This window comes from Aquarana catesbeiana, linkage group LG01 (assembly GCF_042186555.1).
Source record: "Aquarana catesbeiana isolate 2022-GZ linkage group LG01, ASM4218655v1, whole genome shotgun sequence".
NCBI classification, from domain to species: Eukaryota; Metazoa; Chordata; class Amphibia; order Anura; family Ranidae; genus Aquarana; species Aquarana catesbeiana.
In genome coordinates this window covers 209,992,466-210,004,919 of record NC_133324.1, presented here as the reverse complement: position 1 = coordinate 210,004,919, position 12,454 = coordinate 209,992,466, and positions in this window count along the sequence as shown.

The following is a 12,454-nucleotide window of genomic DNA, read 5'->3' as shown; positions in this document are numbered from 1 at the left end:
CTAATTGTAAAAATTCAAGAATTTGTGACACTGTAGGAGAAAGTGGGTCCCAGGGCTGCTCTTGTGCCAATGTAGTGAATATTTCCCAAATTCTGTTATATGTGCCGTTTGTAGACTTCTTCCTTGCCTGTTGTAAGGTGGCCACCACCCTCAGTGAGCAACCTTGATCTAGAAGCCTCTACCTTTCAACTTCCAAGCCATTAGGTGTAACCTTTCTGGTGCTGGATGTAGGAACTGGCCCTGTGAGAGTAGGTCTGGAGTTACTGGAAGGAGTAATGGGTTCTCTGTACTCAGTTGTAGGATGGTTGTGAACCACGGCCTCCCTGGCCAAAACGGTATTACTGAAATCACAGTGGATGTTGAGTTTCTCAGCCTGGCTAGGAACCTGGCTATTAAGGGGATTGGATGGAATATGTAACCTAAACGGAAGCTCCACTGGTGATGGAGACAGTCGACCCCTAGTGCTGTTGGATAGGCAAATCTCGCCAAGAACTTGGCACACTTGTTGTTCATTGGAGTTGCTGCCAAGTCGATATTGGGAATTCCCCATTTGCGTGTTAGAAGGGAAAAGGCTTGTTGACTTAGTGACCATTCGTTGTTCGAGTTGAACGTTCGGCTTAGATCATCCGCCAGTTGGTTCTGCACTGCCGGGACATACACTGCTTTCAGGTCTTCCAAATGGATCTGAGCCCAGTCGAGGCCGTACCTCCCACATGAGGGCACTGCTCTGGGTGCCCCCTTGCCTCTGGATGTAGTTCACTGCCACCGTATTGTCCATGCGTACTAATACACTCCTTCCTGTGAGTGATGGCTTGAATGCAAGGAGAGCTTGAAAGGCGGCCCTGAGTTCTAGAATGTTCGATACCACGCACAGAGGGCGGAAAAACCAGCGGCCTTGTACCGCTTGATCCTGGTAATGTGCTCCCCAACCTTGTAGGCTGGCATCCGATGTGACTATTTACGGCTGAGGGAATAAGACCCGATTTTCCCTCTGTGACTTACGAGATGGCGAAGTCTAACTTAGGACCGAACAGGTTGGTTCCGTCACAGGGGATCTTGCACCAGTTTGATTTGGAAGCTGTATCTGCTACCCACGGCTTTAACCATAAGTCTCTCCTGGATATGACCGAGGACAACATCGCCCTTGCTGTCGATCTTATTATATCTACTGATGCTTTGGCTACGAAGTCCCCTGCTAGGCTGAGTTCCTGTAGAGCAGATACGATTCTCTCCTGATCAGCTGCTTCTGCCAGTAGTTTTTCAATATTAGAGGTCCAGCTACTAATTGCTCTGCTGACTGCTGCTAATGTAATAGCTGGTCTGCATGCTCCTCCTGCTGCTGAATAGGCTTTTTTGAGATCGAGGTCAATTTTCCGGTCCAAGACATCCCTGAAAGTCACTGCGTCTTCTATTGGCAATGTCACGTGTCTGGCGAGACGCATTAATGATGCACCCACTACAGGTGCCATGATAAGTGGGTTTACGGCTGGTTCCTTTAGAGGATATAGCTTTGCTATCCTATTGTTTAGGCTGGACTTCTTCTCAGGTTTTTGCCACTTGTCTTTAAATAACTCCTCAAGTTCATTGATAAAAGGAAAGGTTTCTGGATCCCTTTTTAGGTTATTGAAATATTTTCTGAGCTTGCGGGGCGATTCCTTTGGTTCTTCCCAACCAATTACCTCTTTTACTGACTTCGCAAAGGGGTCTATTAAAGCAAAATCAAAGCCAACTGACACTGGAGAATACTCTTCTGCTGATGAGTCATCTGATTCTTGCGGTACGCAGGTGACTGTTGCTGATGTGCTTTGTACTGATCTAACTGGTTCTGTGGCTGATAGAATTGATTCTTTAACAGACTCTCTGATTATGTTCGATACTTCCAATGCATCCGATTCCCTTTCCCTGGTGGCTTCTTCAGCACATGTTTGGCAAGCTAGCTTGTTAGGAAGGGCTTGTGCTCCACAAATCCAGCAGGCATTGGCTGCAGGTTGGTTATGGTGGGTGGGTTGTGATTGGTGGGAGGATGATGTTCTACTGTGATGGTGGGAGGAAGTCCTTGACCTGCTTCTTCTAGAATGTGAATGTCTTGAAGGGGATCTCTCTTTCCATTTGGATTGAGATGATTTTGACAACCTGCCAGGGCTATCAGGATAAAGTGATATTAGTGGCATGGCTCTCTTTTACTCCTCTTCACTACTTACCAAACATGATGCCTCTTACCTTACTGGCTGTAGATGGTCTGCTGGGGCAGCGGCCTCCATGAGCAAAAGATAGAGTGTATCTGTGAAGGAAGGGGTTAACCCTGTGAAGCTCAGTACAGTATCTTTTAGCATGCATTAGCATCTGTATAAAAAACAGCCATGAGAGGTAATATAAGTCTTACCCGGTCAGCAGGTAGTCAGTAAGCGGTGGCAGCAATAGGAGATGTGAAAAAATGCAGAGTGTGAGCATTCTGGATGCAGAGCAATAGCCTGTGCAGTCATACAGCATAAACATCATTTTTTAAATAGACTGCCGTCATGGCAGAAGTGACACACGCGCCGTGCATGCGCTGTAGCGATCCACTGCACCCAACGCCATCTTAGATACTGGCGAAAGGAGATAGATGCCCGCATCAGGACAGCCCACGACACAGGCTCAGCCCGTCGGCCATATTGGTCCACCCAGTACGGTCGCAACCACTACCTCCACCGGAGCTCATCCCGGACCCCCACCTCAGCAGGTTAGTACCCGGACCTGGTCCCCTTCCCCCCCCAGGCCGTCCAACCTACTCCAGACTGCATCACCGCAGCCGCTGTCCAATCACCCGCTCTCTAGTTATTAGACTCGGGGGTCAGACCACGGCTGCGGCCTAGCTCCTGCCACCCAGCACCCACTCCTGTCCAGAGGGCCCGTGCCCTACACCTGGAACACCCCCTCCTCTACACCGGACCTCACTACATGGGCACAGGCTACCACCAGAGACTTTGGACCTGTTCAGCGCCCATCTTAAACCCACCAAGACCCAGCCACAGCACCATTCCAACCAGTAAGTAGCGGCCAGACCCTCCCATTCCTCCCCCCTCCCCCCACCTTCATCCTCCGGACCATCCGGTACAGGTAAGCCACCAGGGTACCTTAGTGTTGATCCAGGGTCTCGGACCCGATCGCCCCTCGGGGGGTCAGGAAGGAATTTTTCCTCTGCTGGAGCAATTGGCCAGCTCAGCTAGGGGTTTTTTCGCCTTCCTCTGGATCAATGGGAGGGTGGGTAGGCAGCCCTCCATCTCCTCCATCTTCTTCCTTCAGCAACTTTTTGCCCTCACCATGTGCATTTTCAAGTACACAGGGGAGGCCCTCCATAGGCTAAGAAACACCGGTTCAACTCAACCAACCGCCACTCAAAAAAGACTAAAAAAAGAAAAATTACTAAGGACCAACCTACAAGCAACCATCAATTACAGGGAGACACCAATCCAACGAAAACAGCTAGCATGCGCCCTGATCAACACCAGATCTGCAGTCAAGCACAGACTGGAAATCCACGACTTCATCATTGAAAACAACATTGATTGCCTCTTCATTACGGAAAGCTGGCTAACATCCGACTGCAATACCATCCTAACTGAATTGGTACCTGAGAACTACAATATCCTAACTGAGCATAGAGTAGGAAAAAAAGGAGGATGCCTAGCAGTAATCTTCAAATCGCACCTTGCCTTCACCAAACCAACTTCACAGAACTCAGTGCCTTTCATGGAGACGCTCCCCCTGCATCTCCAAACAACACCCCAAGACACCATTCACATATTACTATGCTACAGACCACCAGGACCAAAGACCAATCTCCCTACACCACTCACTGAACTTATTACAATGCACACCCTGAAAACCAAAAACCTTCTGGTACTTGGAGACTTCAACCTTTGGGAAAACTCTACCCAAGACCCTATTGCGACCGCCTGCATCAACCAACTGGAAGAACTAGGTCTTCAACAACTGATAAACACTCCTACGCATGGTTCAGGACACACTCTAGACCTCATCTTCCAACAGAATGTGGACTTTAACATATTCGACAACACACCACTACCATGGACGGACCACCGCGCTATCAAATTTAAAATCACCTTGAACACCACCCTCCAAAAACAGAAACACGCAACAACACACTGGAACAGATCTCAGAAGAGGCTGCACTCTGAACTCTTAAAAACCACATAATCAAACAAAATACAATCGCTAAACTCAAACCTCTCAACGGAACAAACACTCAACTCCCTAAACAAGGTACTACTACAAACAGCAGACTCAGTAGCGCCAAAACGCAGAACACTCATCTGCAAAAAAACCTCAAGATGGTTTAATGGATACCTCACCCTACTCAAGCAGGAATGTAGAAGGGCTGAAAGAGCATGGAGAAGGAATCCTACCAAGGAAAACCACACAAACTATAAAGTACTCACGGTGAAATACCACAAAGCAATCTTCATAGCCAAAAAAGAACATTTTTCGAATATCATCTCAACTGCCATAAACCGGCCGCGGAAACTCTTCGAAATAGTTGCCCAGTCAATGAACCCGTCCTGCTTAGAGCCCCCAGCAAACGATACTCAAGAATATCGTTGGCGCTATATAAATACTGTATAATAATATAATAATAATAATTCTGCAATGAGTTATCAAATTTCTTCATCGACAACATCGAAAATCTATCCAACAGAAAAAAACAACAAACCTCACCCAACCAAAGCAAAAAGAGGACATCAATACGAACATCACACAACCGCCGGACTTCCTCTTGACCCCGATCACCACTGACACAACTAAAACCATTATGAGAAGCCTTCGAGACAGCACATCACCAAATGACATCATTCTCACGAAACTCCTGAAAGAATGCTCCGACATCCTGGCTCCCACCATAACACACCTCATAAATCAGTCATTCAAAGAAGGGATTGTGCCAACCTCCCTCAAGCAAGGCACCGTCAAACCCCTGCTAAAGAAACCCAATCTCGACCCCAAGGACCCTAACGACCGCAGACTGATAACAAGCCTTAACACCATCTCCAAGATCATGGAGAAAGCAGTAGTACAACAGTTACAACACCACCTGGACACACATCAACTTCTGGACACTCTACAATCAGGCTTCCGCCCAGGCCATGGCACAGAAACGGCACTTCCAAAACAATGGGATGATGCCCTCGAAGCTGCAGATGATGGAGAATCATGTCTCCTGATACTGCTAGACCTTAGTGCAGCATTTGATACAGTGGACCACAATAATCTACTTGTCCGCCTCACAGAAGTTGCAGGAGCCACATATTTGAGTCTAAAATGCTTTGCATCCTTCCTAGAGAATCGCTCTCAGACAGTGAAACTTGGAGCATTCACCTCCGACACCCAGACAATTTCCTGTGGAGTCCCCCAGGGTTCACCTTTGTCGCCATTGCTATTCAACATCTACATCTGCCCACTCCTCAAAATCATCAAAAAATCAGACCTCTGCTTCCACTCATACGCTGACGATACCCAAATCTACTTTCGCATCACCAGACAAAAAGACCACCATCGACCAACTAGAGCAATGTCTTACTTTGATAGATGACTGGATGACCATCAGTTCCCTCAAACTCAACGGGTCAAAAACAGAACTTCTCCTCCTAAACGCTAACCAAAATCCCAAAACCAAGTCTCCATGGATACCTCCCACCATCTTTGGACAGACCATCTCCCTGAGCACCAAAGCCAAGAGTCTCGGAGTTATCTTTGACTCAGAAATGACAATGGATGCACAAATAGGATCAGTAGTCAGCGGATCTCACCATCTCCTCCGCCTGCTACGCAGACTCATTCCCTTTATCCCAGAAAAGGACAAAGCAGCAGTAGTTGGAACAATCTTCAATTTCCGTCTTGACTACGCAAACTCACTCTACATAGGCTTACCCCAATATCAGCTTGCGCGCCTACAGGCCATTCAAAACGTGGCGGCAAGACTGCTAACAGGAAAAAAACCCTGGGAGTCCATCTCCCCATCTCTGAGGAGCTTACACTGGCTAACGATAAAGAATCGGATCACATTCAAGACCCTCTGCCTCACCCACAAATTCATACAAGGAAACGCCCCTCAATACCTCCGAGAGAAAATAAAACACTACACACCCAATCGCAATCTGCGAGCATCCAACCAAAACCTCTTCCTCGTTCCCAAATACCGCTACAAAGCACGGGGAGAACGCAGATTCGCAGTCCAGGGAATACGCTTCCGACTCACATCCGCATGGAAGAAAACCATCTGGCCTTTAGGAAAAAACTAAAAACCTTCCTCTTCTAACAAGCTGCTCAGACATAAAACGCATTTGCGCCTTGAGGCGATTCAGTTTGCATTTGCAGCGCTTTACAAATCATTCATTTATTCATTCATTCATGCATCACTTCCAGTCGGCCGACGTGCCAATCGTGGCCACCATCTTGGGAAGGTCAAAGCGGCTGAAGGACTAAAAGACTCAGCAGAGGGGAGAGAGGAAAAGGATAAGAAATGAGGTAAAATAAGATGAAAAGGGAATAAATAGAGTGAACATATAAAGAGTAAAAGATGGAAGGTCGCTGCATGATAATGTAAATCTGTTTAAGGCTTGTAAAAAGATAATGAAACTTCCCTGAGACCATCAGAGTGGGGTCCCTGCATAAAGCTCATTTAGAGACTGTACAGTCAGGGCTTCCAACTAGGAGAGGCTGAACCTAGCTGGGGCGAAGTGGTAAGAGGTCCTTGCTATATCCTGCTCAGTCCTAACAGGTGAGGAAAAAAAGGAGAATGCAGCGGGGGGGCTCCTCTTCAAAACTTATAGCTAATCAGTCCTATCAGGTTGTGGGGGCGGAGTCACAACCCAGTGTGTGTGCTGCCATGATGCGTCAGGAAAAATAAATAACCTCATCGGCATTCATGTTTGCAACCAAACTGAATCAAAATGGTTCCCCTGTGCAGCTACTTCTGGTCAGGGATGGCCTTGGTATTCTGTCATAAACCAGATGTGACCAGAACTGTGTGACTGCAACAGAGTGAACCAGACATAAATAGGTGAAAGTAAGCAAGTTTATTAAAGTAAATGCATATAAATGTGAACACACCACCAATACAGAGTGAACAAACTGAACAACCAAACAGTGATAATAAACCAACCAGTATATATAGCAAAAGGGAGTACCAGAATCGTAGTCAAGCCAGGCCAGGGTCATAAACAGGAGATCAGCAGATGGGGGGCCAGGAGTAAACAGACAGGGAACAAGATGGAAGGAATCAGGCTGCAGGGCAAGGATCCAGGGATACAGGAACAGAGGAACAGATACAAACAGGTTCAGGATACAGGAATCAGGGTTCAGGTCCAGGATCAGGATAACAGATAAACAGGCTGCAGGTCAGGGCACAAGGACAATACCAAGGCAATGTGTGTGTATTTATACACATCTTAATTAGACTCAGGTGATGCCTGATTGCAAGAGGTAATGCCGGCCCCACACTGCCAGGAACCACCCGCTGGTGGACGCCAGTACTGTGGCCCAAAGATCACATAATACCAGCAGGGAAAGGCTCTCCTGACAGTTCCAAACTGCCAGGAGACACCTGCTGGTGGACCTCAGTACTGCATGCCAAATGATAGATATTACTAGCGGAGGGAACCTTTCCTGACACATAGTTTGAAGCTTGTGGGCCCCAATGCAAAAGTTGACCTGGGCCCCCCCACTACTTCCAACATGCGTGCAGATTTATCCACCGCACGCCAAGATACTCAAGATGGCTTAAGAGTTTTGTGTACCCAGAGTGCCTCTTTACATCAGAGGACAGGGATTACCGCTGGAGAATCAGAGGACAGGGACCCCTGGCAGGTCACTTGGCAGAGCTCCTTTCCCATCCCAGCACTGTATACAGCTCCCCCCACTACACAGGGCTAAAATCACATTCATTTACACACAGTTTGTCAGTCTTCACAGGGTGTATCTGGCTTTTATGTTGCCCTTCTGACCTGTGAAAATCTCTGGTCGGAACGGCAGTGTAGTTGCAGTAGGCAGATACACCCTGTGCAGATCATGGCTAACTGGCTGTGTTGTAAAGGAATGTGATTTCAGCCCTGCGGAGGAGAAACAGTATAGAGTGCTGTAATGGGAAAGGAGCTCAGCAGCCGGGAATAGCATGCAGTGTGGAGGGGGTGGTCAGGGAGCTTTGGGGGGGCAACTTAGATCTGGGAAGGCAAAGCCTTGTGACACAAAATCTGTAGCCTGCAGCCCTTCAGGGGCTCCCTGAGGAGGTGTTAAAGGATTTGTTTTAGCAATTTCTGAAGGTTTCTCTGTCAGTGTTGGCAGGTGTTGGGGGAAAGTCACCTCCTGGAGGTGTGTGTCTTTTCCCCAGTTGTCAGGGAAGTGGGGTAAGTAGACATCCCGGGTGGGATGTAACAGAGAATCCCAGCTGGTGACTAGGAGACACTGAGCAGTGTCATACCTCACCAGTGACATCAGTCCCATCATGGCTACAGGACGGCACTCTCCTCCTCTTGCCTCTCTGAGCTCAGTTACCATTCCATGTTGCCAGCACACAGCACAGACACTTCCCCACCCTGGGCTGTTCTCACCTCATGCTCCTCTCCATTCAGGAAATATCTCACAGCTTCTCCCCAGCCAAAGGGAACAGAGGGGTGTGGACTGTGGAAGGCAAAGTAGAAGCCCAGTAGTGGAGCATGGCTGTGGGGCCCCAAGGCAGATCGGAGCTGGATTTTGTGGAGGATATGATAATATGACAGGGAGGCTGTAGGGGTCCCCTGGAGCTAGGGGCAGGGTTGTGATTGTGACCTCTGCAGCCCCTTATGCTACATCCATGAGTGTATGTATGAATATAAGTTAGGGACCTTCTATTGTAAGCTCCTTGAGGGAAGGGACTGATGTGAATAAATAATAACTGAATAGAGCAAGGCAGCACACACCACTGGCTTGGGTTAATTGCGGCAAGTGAAGATTTTAAAAGACTCACTCATTTCTAACAGGACTGACAGCACACTTCTTTTTTTTGGTGAACTAAGTGATGTCAGCCCTGCCGTATATTCTTTTGCTAAACATCTCTAGGAACAGGAGAGCTAGGAGGGCTGTTTACTTTTCTTGAAATAGCACAGTGAATGTATACAAAACAAGTGACAGGTCCAAATTTCTGACATTTCTGATTTTCAACATTTTTTTGCACTTATTGGAAAAATATAATAAAACACTTACAATGGTATAATTAACAAACCAACAGGGAGCAAACAAGAGAAGTTAATTGTTAGGATTCACACACACTGTAAAAAACTGGGCACAATTGATCATTCAATGCTTGAACGTTGTGTATAGTTTTCTGTGGACAAAAACTTGATTTCAATTGGGAAAAGTCTACTGTTTTCCTCTCTCCCTTTCCGCTTCATTGCCTTTCTCCTTCATACAGTACTCTTGTGCAGAGTGTTTAAGAAAGAGTTGTAGCACGCAAAGAGGGATTGATTGATGATCAGTCTTTCATTTACAGCCTTTGATGAAAGGAAAGTCTTTTTAACCCACTTATTTCTGCTAGCTGTTCAGTTACAATATGTATCAAGATAGAAAATATGAAACATTTATCACATAAACAGTTCATTTAAACCACTAAACTATTTTAAGATTTTTATGCCTAGCCTGCACATGACTCATGTGAATGGTGATAACATTGTTCAAAGCTGCAAGCACCCTTCCCCCATCCATACATAAATTCCAGCTGTTTTTCTCTCTCTGTACAATAGAAAGACTAGGACACAATCAAGCACAGATTCCTTAAAATCATTACTTATTATTTATTTTTTGAAGTAAATGTAACACTTTAACATTTTAACATAATTTCAAAAGTTAAGTTGAAGAATCAAAACATTTATTATCATTCTACAAGAAAAACATAAAATGAAATAGAGTTGTAGTCCTATCCAGCACTATACGCAATAAACATTCAATATTACATACTGTAACACACACAAAACATGTACAAAAAATAAAAAATACACCCCTCTCATTCTATATTATCTAGGTATACTCCATAGAATGTAAAAGTTACTGCCCTGAGAAATAAACGATTTTGTAGCCCAGACAGTTCAGGTGGGAATATCGCTTGCTCCAAAGACATATTCTTTCCCCAAGTTCCCTAGTTATAGGTAAAACTACATCTATAATTTTCTCTGCTGTTTCTATCACCCTCTGTAAAGCCTCCCTCATGAATCAAAATCCGACTGGTCCCTGCTGAACTGGATGAATTTTGATCCGTGTATGGGCAGGCTGATTGTACAGAAGTTGATCTACTGATCAACCACCCTGTCAGGTTCTTCTCGATCTATTAGGGCCACAAACTATAACTGGCAGCAATGATCAGTGTATTCTGATGGTGGTGAAGTCTCCCCAATGTCAGAATACAATAACTCAGAGTAAGTGATTCAAAATGGATTCAATGTGGATGTGGGAATTGGATCATTTTTTTTAAATTCAACTCGCTAGTTGAATGAGAAAAAATGATTAATGTATGGGCTGCCTAAGGAATTTATATCCTGGGCTGTGCATGAAAGTTGCTTTCATTAAAAGAATTAGTGCTGATCTTGTCATGAAGGTCCTTATTCAGGGCCTTCCTGTTATAAAGTGACAAATGTCTTCCAACTGTCCTGTGTTTTCACCCTGTCACATGCGCCCAGATGGAGAATACAAGCAGCTTTGCTGACAAACATTGTGAAGGCATAGTCCACTGTTGTTAATATCAGAATGCTAGTCCACAGGAATGATTTGCAGCTAATTCTAGAGTAAACACATAGACAAGAAATGCCTAAAAAAGGGCTGGAGAAGATCAGAAGAAAAAGTATGAGAACAGAAAAAAATACAAATTGTTTATGATATATGGTGTTTTTACAAACTAAATTAAATTTATTTAGGAGTTTGATATACTTTATTGCATGTAGCTCCATGTATATATGAACCCTTTTGGACATGAGCATTCATTTCTCAATTTCTACTGCATGGTGCAGGTTGGTAACTGTAAAGGGTTGCTTGAAGTTGCTATAATACTGGTCACAAGTCTATACTTACTGTGCTGCTACTCCTTTGTATTATTTATTTATTTCTATCAATTACAGGAACTTATATAGCGCTGTCAATTTGAGCAGAGTTTTACACATGTATATATATATATGTACATTAGTCCCTGCTCACATATATTGATTCGCTTGGTGGTTATTTTTGGTGGTAATTTTTGGTGCTGGTGTTGTCCACCTTCTTAACCACTTGCCGACCAGCCGCCACAGTTATACTGCAGAAGGTTGGCTCAGCTGCGCAAATCACCGTAGGTGTACGTCGGGCTCATATACAGTACAGCGATTTGTGGCCACGTGCACTCTCCCATTGGCCAGCTGGGAAGCCAATCAGCGTTCCCCACAGTGACAGAACGAGGATCTGCCTGTGTAAACAAGGCAAATCTCTGTTCTACCAGGGAAGATCACACAGATCCTGTCTTTCTGCTATGCAGGAAGACAGATATGTATGTTGTCCCAGTGAGCCCTTCCCCCATACAGTTAGAACACACAGTGAGGGAATACAGTTAACCCCTTGATCGCCCAGGATGTTAATCCCTTCCCTGCTAGTGTCAATAGCACAATAGCAGTGCATATTTTTAGCACTGATCACTGTAGTGATGTCACCGGTTCCCAAAAAAGTGTCAAAAATGTCCGTTAGGTGTTCGATTTGTCCCCTGCAATGTCACAGTCCCTCTAAAAATCGAAGATCATCGCCATTACTAGTAAAAATAAATAAATAATAAAAATGCCATAAATCTATCCCCTATTTTGTAGACACGTTAACTTTTGCGCAAACCAATCAATATACGCTTATTGGGATTTTTTTTTTACCAAAAATATGTAGCAGAATACAAATTGGCCAAAATTGATGAATAATTTTTTTTTTTATTTTGTTTTCGGAAATGTTTTATAGCAGAAAGTAAAAAAAGTTTGTTTTTATTTCAAAATTGTCACTTTTTTTTGTTTATAGCTTAAAAAATAAAAAATGCAGAGGTGATCAAATACCACCAAAATAAAGCTCTATTTGTGGGGAAAAAAAGGTCATCAATTTTGTTTGGGTACTGCATTGCATGACCACGCAATTGTCAGTTAAAGCGATGCAGTGCCGTATCGCAAAAAATGGCCTGGTCATTAAGGGGGTAAATCCTTCTGGGACTGAAGTGGTTAAACTTTGTATTTTCTCCCATTGTGGATGTGCATGGTTTGATTTAGGTCCAGAGCTTTTCACCTCCAGCTGTGCCTACCCCATATTGGAACTATATGTTGATATTCTCAAGTTGTAGTTTTGCACCAAATAAGTTGGCAAATCTGCAAGATAGAGTAGGACTGGCCAGAGAGGGATCGCTTTGATGTAGATGGCCAGCTTAAACATGATATTT